This window comes from Meriones unguiculatus, chromosome 5 (genome assembly GCF_030254825.1).
Source record: "Meriones unguiculatus strain TT.TT164.6M chromosome 5, Bangor_MerUng_6.1, whole genome shotgun sequence".
In the NCBI taxonomy this organism is placed as follows: Eukaryota; Metazoa; Chordata; class Mammalia; order Rodentia; family Muridae; genus Meriones; species Meriones unguiculatus.
This window is the reverse complement of record NC_083353.1, coordinates 15,579,487-15,600,427: the sequence shown is the minus strand read 5'-3', so window position 1 is coordinate 15,600,427 and position 20,941 is coordinate 15,579,487. Positions and strand designations below refer to the sequence as shown.

The following is a 20,941-nucleotide window of genomic DNA, read 5'->3' as shown; positions in this document are numbered from 1 at the left end:
ATCAACAAAATCAGAAATGAAAAGGGGTCTATAACAACAGACATTGAGGAAATCCAAACAATCATCAGGTCGTACTTCAAAAGCCTATATGGCACAAAATTGGAAAATCAAATAAAATAGACAATTTTCTTCAACTATTACACGTGCCAAAGCTGAATCAATAACAGGTAAATCAAATAAACAGTCCTATATCCCCTAAGGAAATAGAAGCTATCATCATCACCAGTCTCCCATCCAAAAATAAATAAATAAATAAATAAATAAAAGCACAGGGCCAGATGATTTCAGTGCAGAATTCTACCACATCTTCAAAGAAGAGTTAATACTGATACTCTTCAAACTATTCCACAAAACAGAAGCAACATTCCTAAATTCATTCTGTGAAGCCACATTCACTTTAATAACTAAACTTCACAAAGACCCAACAAAGAAAGAGACTTTCAGGCTAATCTGTCTTTATGAACTGTCATACAAAAATGTTCAATAAAATAATCACAAACCAAATCCAAGAACATATCAAAGATATCATTCACTATGACTAAGTAAGCTTCATCCCAGTCATGCAGGAGTAGTTCAATATACGGAAAATCCATCAATGTAATCCACCACTTAAATAAATTGAAAGAAAAAGACCACATGATAATCTCCTTAATGCTGAAAAAGCATTTGATAAAATCCAATATTCTTTTATGTTTAAAGTCCTGGAGAGATCAGGGATGCAAGGCACTTAGCTAAGCATAGTAAAGGCAATATACAGCAAGCCAATAGCCAACATCAAACTAAACGAAGAGAAACTTAAAGCAATCCCACCAAAATCAGGGACAAGGCAAGGATACCCTCTTTCTCCATACCTTTTTAACAAAGTACCTGAAGTCCTTGCAAGAGCAATAAGACAAAGGAGATCCAGGTGATTCAGTTCAAAAAGTAAGAAGTAAAAGTATCACTATTTGCAGATGATATGATAGTATACAGGAGTGACCCCAAAAATTCTACCGAGGAACAGCTACAGCTGAAAAAACCCTTCAGCAAAGTGGCTGAATATAAAATCTACTAAAAACAAAAAGAAAAAAGTAGCTCTCCTGTATAAGGAAGAATTATATAAAAAAAATTCAAGTCTCTGAAGAAAGAAATAGAAGAAGATATCAGAAGATGGAAAGATCTCCCATGCTCATGGCTTGGCAGGATTAACATAGTGAAAAATGGCCATCTTACTTAAAGCAATCTACAGATTCAATGCAATTCCCATCAAATTACCAACACAATTCTATTCAAACCTTGGAAGAAACATTTTCAACTTCATATTGAATGCCAAGAAATCCAGAATTGCTAAAAGAATCCTCTACAATAGAAGGTCTTCTGGAGGTATCTCCATCCCCATTCTCAAGCTGTACTATAGAGCAACAGTAGTAAAAACTACATGGTACTGGCATATAAACAGAACAGTGGATCAATGGAAAGAAATAGAAGAACTAGAAATAAACCCACATACTTATGGACACCTGATTTTTGACAAAGATGCCAAAATCATACAATGGAAAAAAGATAGCATCTTCAACAAATGGTGCTGAACTAACTGTATGTCTACATGTAGAAAAATGCAAATAGATCTATACTTATCACTCTGCACAAAACTAAAATCCAAGTGGATCAAAGACCTCAATATAAAAATAGACACACAAAATCTGTTAGAAGATAAAGTGGGGAAGAGCCTTGAAATCATTGGCATAGGAAACAACTTCCTAACAGAACACCAACAACACAGGCTCTAAGATCAACAATAAATAAATGGGACCTCATGAAACTGAAAAGCTTCTATAAAGCAAAGGACATTGTCAATCAGAACAAAATGACAGCCTACAGATTGGGAAAGGATCTTCACCAACCCTATATCTGACAGAGGGTGAATATCTAGACTATATAAAGAACTTAAGAAGTTAAACAGCAGCATACCAAGTAAACCAATCAAAAAAGGAGGTACAGCCCTAAACAGAGAATTATCAATAATGGAACATCAAATGGCAGAAAAACGTAAAGAAATGCTCAACATCCTTACTCATCAGAGAAATGCAAATCAAAATGACCCTGAGTTTTCACCTTACACCCATTAAAATGGCTAAGATCAAAAACTCAAGTGACAACACATGCTGGAGAGCATTTGGAGAAAGAGGAACACTCCATTACTGGTGGGTATGTAAACTTTGGAAATAAATCTGTCACTTTCTTAAACAGTTAGGATCAGTGCTACCTCAAGACCCAGGGGTAAGGGTAAAGGCATGCAGTAGATGGAAGGTTGAGGTTAACACCAGATACAGGGGTGACCACAGCCCGCCATACCCTTGCTCAGCCTTCATCCTCATTTAGTTTGCATTAACATATCTCACTGGCCGCTCCCTGTGATCAGAAATTACAAATGGAGCCTATTGTTAGGCCAGAGCATTCTCAGAAGCTTGATAGGCAGCAAGATGGTGGCAGCCCCACTCCTTCTCCTCCTATGTGCCACAACTGAAATAACATACCAAGATGATTTTGACCTCGAGATCATGATCATGTATACTTTGTAAATGATTATAAATTCTATCCATTTTTATACAGATTCATTATATCCAAAAGGCCTAATGTAGAGATATCTAAATCCACCACAACACTGTAAACATCACTGAAGCTTCTTGTTTGTACTGTATCCTCTCAGTGCAACACCACAACTTCTAAACCACTTAAATTACCTTCTAACTTTTTATCTATACACACCTGTGTTGCCAAAACTGCAAAATAATGGAAGCCAACACTTTATTAATTTTCTACTGAACATTGCATCAATTAGTCATGCATAGAAGATGTCAGGCAGAAGGGGGAAATATACAGGCCCCAGAGATGGGTGGTGTAGATAGCTGGTGAGATTCTCAAAGAGGTTTGTGTTGGAGGCTGAAGTACTGTGGGAGGAGTACTGAAACCATTCTGACAGTAATAAACTGCCAGGTCTTCAGCCTGCACACTGCTGATGCTGAGAGTATAATCTGTCCCAGATCTACTCCCTGTGAACTGATCAAGGACTCCAGTGTATTGATGGGACACAAAGTAGATTAGTGGCTTAGGAGGCTGCCCTGATTTCTGTAGGTACCAAGCTACAAAACTACCCACATTCTGACTGGACTTGAAACTTAGAGTGATCCTGTCTCTTATAGATGTGGGCATGAATTTGGGAGAGTGGGTCATCACAATGTTCCCCTCAGCACCTGCAATAAGAAATAGACAATGAGTATATCAATTAACACACACAGAGATCCTGATACAAATGTTGGGATCAAAAATGGCTTTTCTAAAGGCATTGCTTGCATACTATTGTATTCCTTTAGTAAATTTCTATTTCTCTACATATGAAATATTTTGATGATATACCAATAGTCTTTAATGTCTCACCATAAATCCAGAGGAGCAGGAATATGAAGACCTGAGTCTGTGACTCCATCTTGGTGGTACAAGTTGTCTGATGCTTTTCAGTTCTCAATGTAAAGGCCTGGTTTATAAATTATGAGCAGATGGAATGGCTTGTACTGATCTATGCAAAGTTGTCATCAAATGAGACAGTAAATTCCATGGGTAGTAGGTGTGAGAGAATCTAGGATAAATCTGCAGCCAAAAATATCATCAAATGGAGTAACCATTCATTTTAACCATAAAAGTTTAAGGACCAACTTAGTGCTCTCAAACTACAAATATTGAGATGCATGCATGACAGGAATCATTAAAAATAAAAAAAAAACATTTATAGAAAGAGTTTTACAGAAATAATACTAGAAAAACATTTGATCACAATCCTGAGGAAACAATGAATATCCTGATGAACAACAGCGGAAAGACACAAGAGAGGTGGAAAAAATAAAGGAAAGTCTTTCAGAGTTCCACTATGGAAGGCTCCTGTCCTGTTTGTGGTCTACTCCTACTTCTGATGCATGTCCTGTTTGACCTTCTGTGTGAGGTTTCAGCCTCTTCGCTGTGGTTATCATTGTTTAGCCTTTTTAGCATTAGAGATTTTAGTATGATTATCCTATATATTATGGCTAATATCTGCTTATAAGTGAGTACATACCATGTGTGTCTTTCTGCTTCTCAGTTATCTCACTCAGGATGATCTTTTTCTAATTACCACATTTGCCTGCAAATTTCATGATTTCTTTGTTTATAATTGCTGAATAGTATTCCATCGTGTAAATTTACCACACTGTCAGTGTCCATTCCTCCACTGAGGGACATCTAGGTTGTTTTTGGATTCTGGCTATTACAAATAAAGCTGCTATGAACAAAGTTGAGCAAATGTCTTTATTTAATGTTGGGTCACCTTTTGGGTATATGCCCAGGAGTGGTATAGCTGGGCCTTGAACTAATGCTATACCTAATTTTCTGAGAAAGCACCACATTGATTTCCAAAGTATTTGTACAAGTTTATATTCCCACCAACAATAGAGGATGGTTCCTCTTTCTCTACAAACTTTCCAGCATATGTCATCCCTTGAATTTTTGATCTTGGCCATTCTGATGGGTGAGAGGTGAAATCTCAAGGTCTGAAGCAGTTACTGAGATTTGTAACTAGACTTTGGGCAGAGTGCCAGAAATCTTATGGAAGATTTAGACTGTAAGACCAGGAGATGACAGGAATTCCAAGGAGACCAACAGATCTAAAAACCTGGGGCCCAAGGTGTTGTGCAGAGACTAATACTCCAATTGAGTACCATGGATGGAGAGGACCTAGATTCCCTGCTCAGAGGAAGCACATATACTGCTCAGTCTCCAAATGGGTTCCCTAGTCATGAGAGGAGGGGCTGTCTCTGACAAGAACTCAGTACCTTGGTCTTTGATGACCTCCCCCTAGGGAGTGCAGGCTGGCAAGGCTACAGAGGAAGATGATGCAGCCAGCCTTGATGATACCTCATAGGCTAGGGTCAGATAGAAAGGTAGGAGGTCCTCCCCTATCAGGGGACTAGGGAAAGGGTATAGAGAGAGAAGAAAGAGGTTGGTTGGGACTAGAGGAGAGTAAGAAGGCAGCTACAGTGGGGATACAATGTGAATACATTGCGATAAATTAATTAATTAAAAATAAAAATAAAGTTTAAAACTATTAAAAATAACAAACAAAACAATAAAGTAAAGAAAGACAGGAAAAGAAAAGAGGAGAGAAAAACGGAAAAATGAACAGATGAAGAGAAGATGGAATTCTGGATTGGAGAGGAATTGGAAATATAGAGAGGAGAGAATGGATGGAGAATAAAAAGGAGGACAAACATTAAAACATAAATGTTCAGGGATAGAGAATCAGGTCAGCAGCTAAGAACATTTGCTTCTCTTGTAAAGGACTCACATTTGATTCCAAGCAATTGTTTGCTGATTCTCAGCCATTTATACTTCCAGTCATGGCACACACATGCTACACATACATACATACATACATATATATCTTACATATCTTACATATCTTACATACATACATACATGAAACGGAAAAGCTTCTATAAATCAAAGGACTTTGTCAGTTAGAACAAAATACCTGGCTACAGATTGGGAAAGGATCTTCACCAACACTATAGCTGACAGAGTGTGAATATCCAGATTATATAAAGAATTTAAGAAGTTAAACAGCAACATAACAAATAACCAAATAAAAAAAATGGGTACAGAGCTAAACAGAGAATTATCAATACAGGAACATCAAATGGCAGATAAACTTAAAGAAATGCTTTTCAGCTTCTTTACTTCTTTATATATATTCTTTATATATATTAGTCCTCTGTCAGATAAAGGGTTGTTGATTCTTTCCTAAACTGTAGGCAGTCATTTTGTTTTGATGACAGTGTCCTTTGCTTTACAGAAGCTTTTCAGTTTCGTGAGGTCCCATTTATTGATTGTTGCTCTGAGAGCCTGTGCTGTTGGTCTTCTGTTCAAGAAGTCGTCTCCTGTGCCAATGAGTTCAATGTTCTTCCACACTTTTTTTTTTCTAACTGATTTAATCGATCTGCTTGTAGATTGAGGTCTTTGATCCACTTGGACTTCAGTTTTGTGTAGAGTGGTAAGTATGGATCTATTTTCATTTTTCTACATGTACACATCCAGTTAGACAAGCACCATTTGTTGAAGATGCTAACTTTTTTCCATTGTATGGTTTTGGTATCTTTGTCAAAGAACAGGTGTCCAAAAGTATGTGAGTTTATATCTGTGTCCTCTGTTCGGATCCATTGATCCACCATTCTGTTTCTATGCAAGTACCATGCAGTTTTTATAACTGTTGCTCTATAGTAGAGCTTAAGATCAGGGATGGAGATACCTCCAGAAGATCTTTATTGTAGAGGATTGTTTTAGCAATTCTGCGTTTCTTGTTATTCCATATGAAGTTGAGAATTTTTCTTTCCAGGTCTGTAAAGAATTGTGTTGGTAATTTGATGGAATTTCATTGAATCTGTAGATTGCTTTTGATAAGATGGCCATTTTTCCTATGTTAATTCTGCCTGGCCATGAGCATGGGAGGTCTTTAAATCTTCTGATATCTTCTTCTAATTCTTTCTTCAGAGACTGGGAAGTTTTTTCATACAAGTCTTTGACTTGCTTGGTTAGGTTCACACCAAGGTACATTATGTCATTTGTGGCTATTGTGAAGGGTGTTGTTTCTCTAATTTCTTTCTCAGCCCTTTTGTCTTTTGTATACAGGAGGACTACTGATTTTTTTCAGTTAATTTTGTATCCAGCCACTTTGCTGAATGTGTTTATCAGCTGTAGGAGTTCCCTGGTAGAGTCTTTGGGGTCACTCACGAATACTATCATATCATCTGCAAATAGTGATAATTTGACTTCTTCCTTTCCAATTTGTATCGCCTTGATCTCCTTCAACTGTCTTATTGCTCTAGCAAGGACTTCCAGCACTATGTTGAAGAGATATGGAGAGAGTGGGCAGCCTTGTCTTGTCCCTGATTTCAGTGTGATTGCTTTAAGTTTCTCTCTGTTCAGATTGATGTTGGCTATAGGTTTGCTGTATATCGCCTTTACTATGTTTAGATATGTTCCTTGTATCCCTGATCTCTCCAATACTTTAAACATGAATGGATGTTGGATTTTGTTAAATGCTTTTTCAGCATCTAGGGAGATTATCATGTATTTTTTTTCTTTCACTTTGTTAATATGGTGGATCTCATTGATGTATTTCCGTATATTGGACCACCCCTCCATGACTGGGATGAAGCCTACTTGGTCATAGTGGATGATATCTTTGATGTGTTCTTTTATTTGCTCTGTGAGTATTTTGTTGACTATTTTTGCAACAATGTTCATAGGGGAAATTGGCCTGAAATTCTCTTTCTTTTTTGGGTCTTTGTGAGGTTTACTTACCAAGGTGACTGTGGCTTCATAGAATTAGTTTGGTAATGTTTCTTCTGTTTCTATTTTGTGGAATAGGTTGAAGAGAACTAGAGTTAGCTCCTCTTTGAAGGTCTGGTAGAATTCTGCATCTGAAACCATCTGGTCATGGACCTTTTTTGGATGGGAGACTTTTGATGACTACTTCTATTTTCTTGGAGGATACAGTACTATTTAGTTGATTTACCTGGTCTTGATTCAGCTTTGGTAAGTTGAATCAATCAAGAAAATTGTCCATTTCATTTAGATTTTCAAATTTTGTGGCATATAGACTTTTGAAGTAAGTCCTAATGATTGTTTGGATTTCCTCAGTGTTTGAAGTTATGTCCCCCTTTTCATTTCTGATTTTGATGATTTGGATGGTGTTTCTCTGCCTTTTAGTTAGTTTGGCTAAGGGTTTGTGTATCTTGTTGATTTTCTCAAAGAACCAGCTCTTGGTTTCATTGATTGTTTGAATTGTTTTATTTGTTTCTAATTGATTGATTTCAGCCCTGAGTTTGATTTTTTCCAGCCATCTACTCCTTTTTGGTGTGCCTGCTTCTTCTTTTTCTAGGATTTTTAAGTGAGCCATTAAATTGCCTGAATGAACAGAGCTAAACAGAGAACTCTGTGTAGAGGAATATTAAATGGCAGAGAAACACTTAAAGAAATGCTCAATGTCATTAGCAATTAGGGAAATGCAAATCAAAACGACCCTCAGATTTCACCTTATACCCATCAGAATGGCCAAGGTGAAAATGTCAAGTGAGATGACATGCTAGAGAGGTTGTGGAGAAAGGTTAACCCTCCTACACTGCTGATGGGAATGTAAAATTATACAACCACTCTGGAAATCAATCTGGGGCTTTCTCAGACAACTAAGAATAATGCTTCCTCAAGATCCAGCTATACCACTCCTAGGCATATATCTAAAGGGGTTCAAGTACACAATAAAGACATTTTTTGTGTACTTGAACCATGTACTCAACCATGTTTGTAACAGCTTTTTTTGTAATAGCCAGAAGCTGGAAATAACCCAGATGCCACTCAACTGAAGAATTGATGCCAGAATTGTACATCCACACAATGGATCCACATTCTGCAATGAAAAATAAGGAAATCATGAAATTTGCAGATAAATAGTGGGACCTGGAAAGTATCATCCTGAGTGAGCTGTCCCAAAAGCAGAAAGACACACACAGTATATACTCACTCATATAAACATAACATAGGATAAACCTACTAAAATCTGTACATCTAAAGAAACTAATCAAGAGAGAGGACCCTGACTAAAATGCTCAATCCCCATTCTGAAAGACAAAGAAGATGTGTATCAGAGGAAGAAGAAAACAGGAAATAACCTAGGAACCTGCTACAGAGGGCCTCTGAAAGTCTCTGCCCTGCTATCAAAGTAGATACTGAGCCTGATGGCCAACTGTTGGGCAAAGTACAGGGAATCTTATGTAAGAAGTGTGAAATAATAAGATCTGGAGAGGACAAGAACCCCACAAGGAGAGCAACATAACCAGAATATTTGAAGACACAGGGGTCTTCCCAGAGACTCATACTCCAATGAAGTACCAGGGACGGAGATAACCTAGAACTCCTGCACAGATGTAGTCCATGGCAGCTTAGTGTCCAAGTTGGTTACATAGTAATGGGAAGAGGGCCAGCCTCTGACATCATCTAATTGGCCTGCTCTTTGATCACCTCCCCCTGAGTGGAGAGCAGCCTTACCAGGACACAGAAGATGACAATGTAGCCATTCTTGATGTGATCTGATAGACTAAATTCAGAAGGAAGAAGAGTAGGACCTCCCCTATCACTGGACTTGGGGAGGAGCAGGCATGAACATGGGGGAGGGAGGGTAGGACTGAGAGGGGAAGGGGGAGGGGTTTATGGGGGGATACAGAGTGAATAAACTGTCATTAATAAAAAAAGAAAATAAAAAGGAAAATAAATAAATAAATTTAATTATAAAAAAAACTTAAAGAAATATTCAACATCCGTAGTCATCAGGGACATGCAAATCAAAATGACCCTGAGATCTCACCTTACACACATAAGAATGGCTAAGATCAAAAACTCAAGTGACAACACATGCTGGAGAGCACGTGGAGAAACAGGAACACTACTTCATTACTGGTGGGAATGTAAACTTGTACAACCACTTTGGAAATAAATCTGTCACTTTCTTAAACAGTTAGGAACAGTGCTACCTCAAGAACCAGTTATACAACTGCTAGGCATATATCCAAAGATGCTCAAGAATATAACATGGATATTTATACAACCATGTTTGTAGCCACTTTATTTGTAATAGCCAGAAGCTGGAAATAACCCAGATGTCCATGAGTTGAAGAATGGATACAGAAATTGTGGTACATTTACACAATAGAATACTGCACAGCAATTAAAAAAAAAGGAAAATATGAAATTTGCAGGAAAATAGTGGGATCTAGAAAAGATCATCCTGAGTGAAATATCTCAGAAGCAGAAAGACAAAAATGGTATGTGATCATTAATAAGTGGATATTAGACATATATTATAGGATAATCATACTAAAATCTGTAAACCTAAGGAAGGTAATCAAGAAGGAAGACACTGGATAAAATGCTCAATCTTCATTCAAAAAGACAAATGAGATGGGCATCAGAAGACATAGAAAACAGAGAACAGGACAGGAGCCTATCATAGAGGACCTCTAAAAGACTCCACCCAGCAGGGTATTAAAACATATGCTGGGATTCATAGCCAAACTTTGTGTGGAGTGCAGGGAATCTTATGAAAAAAAGGGGGATAAAGAAAGACATTGAGGAAACAGGAGCTCCACAATGAAAACAAAAGAAAAAAATCAAAAAATCTGGACACAGAGGTCTTTTCTGAGGATGATACTCCAAACCAGGACCATGCATGGAGACAACTTAGAACCCCTGCACAGAAGAAACCCATTGCAGTTCAGTGTCCAAAAGGTTTCACCAATATTAGGAACAGGAACCATCTATGATATGAACTCTTGGGCTGGCTCTTTGATCATCTACCCCTGAGGAGGAAGCTGCCTTACCAGTCCTCAGAGGAAGACAAAGAAGCCAGTCCTTATGAGACCTGAAAGACTAGGGTCAGATGGAAGGGAAGGAGGACCTTCCCTATCCAAGGGCTGTGGGGTGGTGCATAGGAAAAGCAGAGGGAAGGAGGATGGGATTAGGAGAAGATCAGGGAGGAAGCTACAGATGGAGTAAAAAGTAAATGAACTGTAATTAATAAAAAATTTCTTGCCTAGATGAAAAGTACTTTAATGAAACTTCTCCAGAATGAGTAAGATATGGAAAACAAAACGAAAAACTACCTACACTATAAAAATCATTTGATATGCATGTGGTAAAGTCACTGAAATGATAACTGTATCAAGAAAATGTAGAAATGATTTGAAACAATATGTTAGGCATTGATTAAGAGGTCCAAAAATTGAAAGTCTTTATTGTAAACCATGCTTTTATTATAAAAACAGTGTACACATGATAATGAAAATACAGTAAATAAAGGAAGAAAAAACATATATCTCTAAAAAGAATGTTTTTTTTTTTAATTTTAAAAAATTTAAAAGAGTAAAAATAAAAAAAAAAAGAAATAGTAGCTAGATTCCTGAGTTGTGAGATTAGTTGTACTTAGCCACACATTAACACATTCCCAGATAAAGGATGGGCACAACATTCCAGAACAGCAGAGTCTGGTCCCACATCACAGGAGCAACTGAGCTTTGTCTGAGACCTCACCAGAGCAGCCTTGGGCCTTATACTTCAGTCACTGTTGCAGCTAATGTCTGCTGATGGCCCCACTCTGCAGAGGTGTTAATTCCTAAGAGCAAACTCCCAGGGACACAGAATGCTGTTGACCCTGGAGGTGGCAGTGGCTGTCACACAATAAGCACAGCACCTGTGGCACTACCAGAGGAAATCCTCAGGGATAATGGTAAGGGCAGGCAGTAGATGGAAGGTTGAGGATAGCAGCAGAAACAGGGGTGACCACAGCCCTCCATACCCTTGCTCAGCCTTCATCCTCATTGAGTTTTCATTAACATATTTCATTGGCCTCTCCCTGTGATCAGGAATTACAAATGAAGCCTTTACTTGGGCCAGAGAATTCATAGAAGCTTGAGAGCAAGCAGCCCCCTCCTCCTCCTTCTACTCCTATGTGCCACAAGTGAAATAACATGCCAAGATGATTTTGATCTCAAAGATGCTTTGGAAATTAGTAAGGAGTAAAAGCCATTTGCAGCACAAGTCTGTCAGGTCCTGGCCTCCTGATAGTGGGAACCTCTGCTCTAACATCTCACAAACTCTCTGTATCCCCGTGTGCCTCTGATTATAGCTTATAATGGGCATATCATGGTCATCCAGTCAGCAGAGTCCCTTCAGGTTTCTCCAGGAGAGAAAGTCTCCATCATCTGCAGGGCCATTCAGAGCCTCCTCTACACAGATGGTACCTGTTCTGGGACCAGCAGAGTGCAGGACAGACCATCAAGGACCTCACTTACCACACTTCAGTCAAGATTAGCTGAGACCCCACCAGATTCATTGCCAGCAGATCTGGGACAAACTTCACCCTCATTATTGCAAAGTCTCAGCCTGAGTATTGTGCATTTTATCCCTGCCTTGAAAGACTGTAAAGGCCTCCCATAGCGAATGAGTCCTGAACAATAACTCATCACAAACCAGCTTTACCCACCTTCACCTGACTCAGGGATTCCTGTGAGAGAAACAGCTGAGTACTTGGTGTGTGGACAGTGAAAAACACATTAACAGCACCAACTCAGACTACTGCAAGGAGTTGTCTTGTCTCCTTAGTCTCCTCTGTGGTCTTTAGTGTTTTTCACAGAAAGACATGTGATCAAAATAACTAAAAAAAATGAGAGAGAGAAACAGAGAAAGAATAGGAAAAAAGAGGGTTGGATTAATTCAAATTCATTCTCTTTCACTCTCTCCACCATTGTTCCCCTTCCTCTCACACAGGTCTTTCTCTTTTAATCTCCTCTGGACACTGGGGCATCTCCACCTCACAGTCTCTTTCCAGCTTTTCTCAGCCACTCACTTCAGAAGGATCTTCTTTACCTGAGGGTTTTGTCCTTCATGATGTTGCATCCTGATGGAAACCTGTAAAGCCACAACTCAGGAATAAGAAAACCATATCCACAATGCAGTATTCCTCAGAGTAATAGAAAATCTTCTGTACCCCTGAGTCTTCTACACAGTAAAGGACTTTAAAGTAGAGAGGAGGGGAAAATATACATTATCACAGGAATAGTAAGTATTACTACTAGCATAAAAAAAGCTCAACAAAGAAGTCTACAATAGGAAATTCTGCAAGGTTCTCATCATGAGGAGCACACGAACCCTTATATTGGGGATGAATTCAGTGAGATTGAGCCATGTCTGCTGACTTCACACTGGACTTATATATTTAGGGATACAGTTACTCTCTGTGCTATCTATGTACTATTTAGTATTTTTTGTCAACTTGACACAAGAAAGGAAGAAGAACCTTAATTGAGGTATGGCTTCCATGAGATTGCACATAGACAAAACATTTTTAATAAATGGTTGTAGTGGAAAGGAACAGGACGCCATAGGTGAGGACATTCCTCAGAGATGATGATGACACTTTGAAGAAAGCAAACTGAGCAATTCATGGAGAGCAAGCCAGTAAGTATGTTTCTTTCATACTTCCTGCCTCTGCTCTTGCTAGGAGTTCCTGACCTAACTTCCCTCAATGAAGAACTGTGATCAGGACTTGTAAGTCAAATAAGGCTTTTCCTCTCCAACTTGCATTTGGTCCTGTTGTTTATTACAGTGATAGAAAGCAAGCTAGGACACTATCCAAGGTAGAGTCCTAGAAGGCAGCCTTCTTATCTGTCTTTCTCCTTGTTCTATCATGGATACATTTTACTTTTCACTGGTTCATCTGAGTTCTATAAGCAAATACTCTCTCCAGTCTCTTCATCCTTGCTCCACCTCAAGTCCTATCTCTTACATAGAACATTAAATTGCTATAGTTGTTCTGAGATCCATCCATCTTCCACAGGTCAAGTCAGAACCTCCTGCATAGTGAAGAAAACACTAGCAGCATAAATTCTACACATATCTTGTATGAACTAAAATACATAGGAAGCATTGTGATCTCAAAGGTGACCTATGACCTGTTTTCGTTCCTCATTTCTCTTGTCCTTACCAAGAATCAAGAGAATCAACAGTCCCAAGATATTAGGAGAAAACCAAACTTAGTATGGGAAGCTCAATTTCCAAGCAGTGGAGGTGAAATTAAAACTGAATTTTTTGGTTCTGAATTTTTTATTAATTTAATAATTTTACATATCCATGGTAGCCCTCTCCATTGTCGCTTCCAGGTCCCATCCTACCTTGTTCATTTCCCTATCCCCCTCCTCTAGCCCCCAGTAAGGGAGTGCCCTCCTCTCTAACCAATTGACCCCAGACTATCAAGTTTTTTTCAGGACTGCCTGCACCCTCTTCCTCTGTGGCCTGCCAAGTTCACCTTACCCAAGGAAAGTGATCAAAGAGCAGGCCACAGAGTAAAACTGAATTTTTATCTGAAGCCTTTCAAAAGTGGAGTGGGCAACCTATACTTTTGAAGAAAGCCAGTGGACAGAAAGTTCATTGCTGCCTGGAGCATCAGACAGAAGTTCACAAGGAAAGTTAGAATCTGGTGGAAATATATGATACCATGACCCTGGAATCCTAACACAGCATTGGGGCCAAGGACATAGAAATGTAAATGCAGTTCAGTCTCCAGGAGGAAAATAGACATGCTCTTCACTTCCTTTCTGCTCACACAGATGATATAACCCATGTAGAAGTAGTAAGCTTCATTGTTTTCTGAATTTATAGCGCAGAGTGGGTCTACTCTGTACATCACTGGTACCTCTGACACAAGGCAAGCTATAAGAATTCTAGAAACAAACAAACAAAAAAAAAGTAATTCTAGAGACTGCCCAGGCAAAAATGACCTGCACTTTTGGGGACACTAGGTGATGAAAAAGCTGTCCAGGGCAACTGGACAACACTACAAAGAAGGAAGGTGTGATCAACAGGCAGGAAAGATGGAAGAGAGAATCGGTGCTTGTGCTGTGGAGAGTGGTAGAACTGAAGTCCTGAGGGAGGTGAAACATGTGAGAGAGGACTGAGGTCCACAATAGAACATGTCCTTGACCAGTGGTTTTGACCAGGTGGTATGCAACAGCCTTAGGCCTGCACAGATGCAGACCCTGGTTCCAAACACAGGATCTTCCTAACTCTGAAAAATGCCAGAGGCTAGAGATTAGGAATAGTATACTCCTTGAATGACTACTATGGTTCTTAGGTCCAGTTCATCTCTCCTCATGGTTGCAGGTCCTCTCCTCCCAATTTCTCCTCTCCAACTCCTCCCACTCACTTCCTTCTCTCCTCCCGACCAGGATGTCCTACCCTATTTTCTCCATTGCACAGCACAGGCTGAATGTTTAATTGAAAATATAGAGAACAAATGCTGGAAAATTTATAGAAACCTGAGACAGCTGATGTTTAAAATATGCATCACAATGCAATGTCCAGATTGAAAACAGATAGTGGGGTAAAGAAATCAGCATTTGAATGAACAAGAGTAAATTGTGTACATTCCACAAGAACATTATACCAACAAATAACCATACTAAAATCTACAGACCTCAAGAAGCTAAACAAGAAGGACCCTAGGGAGGATGCTTAATCATCATTCAGAATGGCAAACAGGATAACACTAGAATCAGTGGAAAAGGGGGAACAGGTCAGCAGCCTACACTAAATGACCTCTGAAAAGCTCCATCCAACAGAGGATCAAAGCATATGTGAAGACTCATAGCCAAACTTTGAGCAGAGCACAGAGTGTCCTGTGGAAGAAAAGGGATGTAGAAGGACCTGGACACCAAAGCTAAAAAGTCTGGGCCCAAGGTTGCTTGCAGAGACTGATGTACCAACCAAGGACTATCATGGAGAGGACCTAGACACCTGGCTCAGATGTAGCCAATGGACACATCAGTCTCCATGTGGGTCCTTGAGTGAGGGGAGCAGGGACTGCCTGTCATGAACTCGGTCCCCTGCTCCTTGATCACTTCTCCCTAGTGATTCCGGCTTACCAATCGATAGAGGAAGAGGACCCAGGCAGCCCTGATGAGACTTGATAAGCTAGGGTCAGATGGCAGTGGAAGAGAACTCCCTTTTCAGTGGACTAGTGGAAGAAAATGAGGAGGGGAGCTATAGGGAGGCTGAGACTAGAAATAGATGAGGGACAGGGCAACAATCAAGATATAAAGTGAATAAATTATAAAAAAATAAGAAAAGAATGTCCAAGATTGTCTTATCAGTTTTATTTTTTGTTATTTTTTTTTAAATTTAAGGACATACTTTTCTTTTATTTAAAGGTTTATTTATTTATATATTATGTATACATATTTCTGCCTGCATGTACACCTGCACGACAGAATACGACACCAGATCTCATTATAGATGGTTGTGAGCCACCATGTGCTTGCTGGGAATTGAACTCAGGACATTTGTAAGAGCAGTCAGTGCTCTTAACCTCTGAGCCATCTCCCCAGCCCATCTTTTCAGTTTTAATATCAAGCTAAAATGTGCCTAAAGAGGAAATGATCAGACTTGTTGCTGTTTAGCGGTCAGACATCAACTGTTCTAACACATTCCACTGAGGGAACACATTCTCCCTGGGTAAGTAAAAGACTTGAAATATCATAAAAAAATAATAAAATTATCATTGTCCCCCTTCCTCTGATGATCTGTTTATCCTTCAAACTGTTTTGAAATCCTTTACCTTTCATGCAGTGATCCAGTTTCAGCATTGCAGAATCTCTCTCAGTATTTTAGAGTATTAAATATATGGCATTAGACTGACTTCATTTATCCCATTATTGAATCTACACATGAAAACAGACTCACGTGGTGGGGTGGGAGTGAAAGGTCATTTGTTTAGGTCATCAAGTTTGAGTCCTAGTGCTTCCCCGACCTGACTCCACCACTACAACCCCTATTCAGCCCTATCTACACTCCACCACCTGACACAGCTGTTCTGCATGTTACAGCATGCAATGATCCTGGACTCATTTTTATGATTACAGTTTATTCACAGTATATCCAAGCTGTAGCATCCTCCTATCATCTCCTCTTATCCCACCACCCTCACTATTCACCCTCAGTGCCTTTGCTCTAGTCCACTGATAGGGGAGGACCTCCTCCTCTTCTATCTGACCCTAGCCTATAAGGTCTCATCAAGACTGGCTATGTCATCTTCATCTGTGACCTGGCAAGGCTGCACCTGTGAGGGAGAGGTTATCAGCCAGCCACTGAGTTCATGTCAAAGACAGACTCTGCTCCTCTTACTAGGGAACCCACTTGAAATTGAGCAGCTTTTGGGCCTCATCTGAGCAGGGACTCTATGTCCTCTCCTTGCATGGTCCTTGGTTGCAGTATCGGTCACTGCAAGCATTCCTGGGCCCAGGTTTTTTTACTCTCTTGGTCTCCTTGTGGAGCTACAGTCCCCTCTTCATCCAAAAGGTCGCAAAAACTCTTCCTAAATTTGACTATGAGTCTCAGTATCAAATAGCAGAGACACACTTAAAGAAATGTTCAATGTCCTTAGTCATCTGAGAAATGTAACACAAAATGAACCTGAGATTCCACCTCACAGCCTTCAAAATGGTAAGCTCAAAAACTCAAAGTATGGCACATGCTGGAGAGGTTCTGGAGACAGGGAAACACTTCTGCATTGATAGTGAAAATGTAAATTTGTACAACCATTTTGGAAATCAATCTGGTGCTTTCTCAGAAACTTAGGAATTGTCCTACCTCAAGATCCAGCTATACCAGTCCTGGGACTAGATCTGAAAGATTCAAAACCATACAACAAGGACATTTGCTCAACCATGTTCATAGCACCTTTGCTAGTAATAGCCAGAATCTGGAAACACCCTAAATGTCCCTCAATGGAGGAATAGATAAAGAAATTGTGGCACATTTACACAATGGAATACTACTCAGCAACTAAAAACTAGAAAATCATGAAATTTTCAGGCAAATGGATGGAATTTGAAAAGATCATTCTGAGTGAAGTATCCCAGAAGCAGAAAGGCACAGGTTATATACTGACTTATAAGTGGATATTATCCAGATAATATAGAATAAACATACTAAAATCTGTACACCTAAAGAAGCTAAACAAGGAGGACCCAATGGAAGAGGCTCAAACCTCATTCAGAAGGGTAAATATGATAGACACCAGAAGTAAGAGAAGACAGGGAATAGGACAGGAGTCTTCCACAGGGGCCCTGTGAAATATTCTACCCATTAGGTTATCAAAGATCTTGGATGTTCACTATGAGTTTCTGAAGCTAATCTCAGCCTATGCGCTGACTACACCTAGTGGAGGGAACAGGACATGAACTTACACAGAACCAACTTATTTGCCACACCATAAAAGTCCTTAATGGGCTAAGCATTTGGTTACCTAGGACAGCCGTGTGGGGTGTTGTTGTGTGAATACCCCTGATCACTCCTGTGCATCTCGAGGAAGGATCCTAAAAATTGTATAGAATTTCAACATGAGTGAAACTTCTGAAGTGATTCCAAGTTTTGAAGAGATGTTTGCAAGCAAACTCACACAAGATGACAAAGAGTAATGGGAATTCTTGAAATATCCTCCTGAATAGCCTCCAATGTTGAGGAATGGAATAGCAGAGCTGGTGGTCAACAAAGAAATAGAGCCAACTGGCTGCAAGACAACAGTCAGTTTAGAGGTAGGTATAACAGACGGGGATGGCCAAGTGACAGTGGATGGAATGAGTGGCATGGATGATCATGGGGTAACATCTTCCCACAGCAGAGACCAGAGCCTTACTGTCAACAACAGTGCAGAACAATATGGTGATAACAAGCAGCCTCCATACGGTTACTACTGACAGATGTCAGCAGTTTTTAACAAAAGAACATTGATTTTGACAACGTGCTAACTGTTGGTCTTCTTTTTGTCATAGCTTTTCACTCTATTTTAGAGAATGAGTTGTAAATTATTTAGAAATTAAGACTCGAAAAAAATTATTTTTCTAGGGGTATAATGATTGATGTAATAAATCTACCAAGTGTAAATTACATAGCTTGACATTATATTAAATACAGGTTTGTTTATGATTTCGCAATGTTTGAGTTTGGTCTGTTTTCCTTATTTGGCCTCTAGGGGTTCTGTGTATGTCATGGAAATAAATGTTTTTAATTAAAAAAAAAAGTCCTTAACCAAAACTTCCTTATTCACAAAATAAAACACTAAATTATCTTTTAATATTATATTAAATAGCATTCATCTGAATTATGAATTTATGATTACCCCTTTAAGTGACTAAAGCAAATTCTTTGGCAGGAAATTGATGGTTGGAGAAGTTATGGAATTTACCTATGTCACACACAATCCAAAAGATGCACAATCAATAATCTAATCCGATGCCTGAGTTGTATTGTGGTTTTGTTCATCATCCCAGCTTCCTACATCTAGAAAAACATGCTGGTTGGGAAATGCTACTGAAAATATACTCCTCATTAGGTTTCTGGGTGTGAATAAGGACATTAGCATGTGGGTGGCATGCAGATGAGTCCATTCCAGTCTAAAAACAGCATCGAGGTGCTTAAGAACACACAAGCCTACAGTATGATCTTGACTGTGTGAATTTGCCAAGACTGATCCCTAAGAGGTCATTTTTTGCTAACATACATCCTGGCCTGTATGCTCCCCAGTCCACACACCAGCCTGGCTAGCTCTCTGACTCTGCTCATGATCACTACATATATAAACAAGAGTTGTGTTGATAAAGCTGACTTAGACAGGGTTACTATTGCTATGATGAAATCTCATGAACATATAGAAGAAAGCATTTAACTGAGGGCTTGCTCAGAGATTCAGAGGGTTAGTCCATAGCCATCATAGACAGAGCATGGTGGAAGGCAGGCAGGAAAGGTTGCTAAGAACATAATCTGATCCACAGTCAACAGGCCAAGAGAGACACTCTGGGTATGACAGTGGGTTTTTGAAACTGCAAAACCCACTCCAAATGGCACATCTCTTCAAGTCCATACCTCTCCTCAAAGGCACACCCCCCTAATCCTTCTTACACAGTCCACCAAGTGCAAAACAAGACAATTCATACATATGAGCTTACTGGGAAGGTGGCTCTCTCATTCAAATCACTCAAATTCTTTTATATTTTCCATGAAATTATTGTGATGGCTCCTGGTTGGTTTGTGCAGACACTCAAGGTCTTCTTGTGGTTCTCTCATTTAAAAATACTTTCCTTGTTGGGATCAGTAACCAGGAATTTCTGAGGACAGCTCCAAGGGACCTGACCAACCGGTTATCAGGCATTTGCAAAGCCACCAAGAAGACCACCAAGAAGATCACCGAGAACCACCTGCGCATGCTGGGGGTCATCTTATAAGAGAACTGGCAGAGCCTCCTCTCTCTCTTTCTCTTTCACCTCATCTCTCTGCGACCTCCTTTCCCGTCCCCTAATAAACCTCCCACATGTAACCAGTCTCGTGGTGTGATTTGTGAACCCGCCCTGTAACCTTCACAGCCGCACGTTTCCTAACATTACTCATGCCCCTTCACATAGCAACTTCAAGTTTGTCTTAGAGATTGTTATCCTGCCTGCAGTAATCAATAAATCATTTGATTATAACTGAAATGAGTCTGCTCTCTTGTACCAAGGATCAGAAACCCTGTAATACTGTTACATAGAATAGTGCCCACTGAGCATCTCCCATGAGATGTCTCACAGAAAAAATTATCTTTAAATTTCATGCTAGGAAGTTCTCTAATGAAACCTGGAAGCTGGAAATTCCCCCATAAGAAATTTATGACTTATTAACTTCTTTGAATTGGCCTCCAGAGTTCACTTTCATGTTCAATCACAATTTTTTTAATATATTTTCTGAGCGAATAAGGTAGAAATCAGGTAGAATACTATTTTGTAAGCCAGGCTGGCCTCAAACATGCATTCTCCTGCTCAGCTTCTCAAAAGTTGGGGTTACAGTTATGCACCTTTATGTCATACTAAAAAACAAAACCACCTTGTAAAGTATATAAGTTTATGTGTTTGGAAAAGTGTGTTGCTATGTATCCAAAACTGTATTCAATATATAAGCCATAGGAGCTGTCCCAGGATGGCAATGACCAGCAAACACTGTATCTGAAGGGCAAAGGAAGCAAAACTCCATCCTTTGCCCAGAGGGGCAGCTGAAGTGAGAACATCCACATTGAGGCTTCCTGGGGGAGAGGAGACAACTTGTGAGCTGGCCAGTTTGGATCCGTGAGTTCATGGACATCTCCAGGGACTGAAAGTGGTGCATATTCAACACCACTGCACTTTCCCTTGCCCCAAGAACAGGTCTCCCTGTTCAGAAGAGGTGGGCCTCGCTGCTCAGCTGAGCCTCAGTGGGTGCCCCAAGCACGATGATCTCCCATGCTCAGTGACTGAATCACTGA

General features: G+C 39.6%; 1 pseudogene; it reads left to right on the top strand.

Moving 5' to 3' along the window:
* The first annotated feature begins 18,011 nt into the window (after window positions 1–18,011).
* LOC110541862 (RNA guanine-N7 methyltransferase activating subunit-like) lies at window positions 18,012–18,368 on the top strand (annotated as a pseudogene).
* The last annotated feature ends 2,573 nt before the right edge of the window (window positions 18,369–20,941 follow it).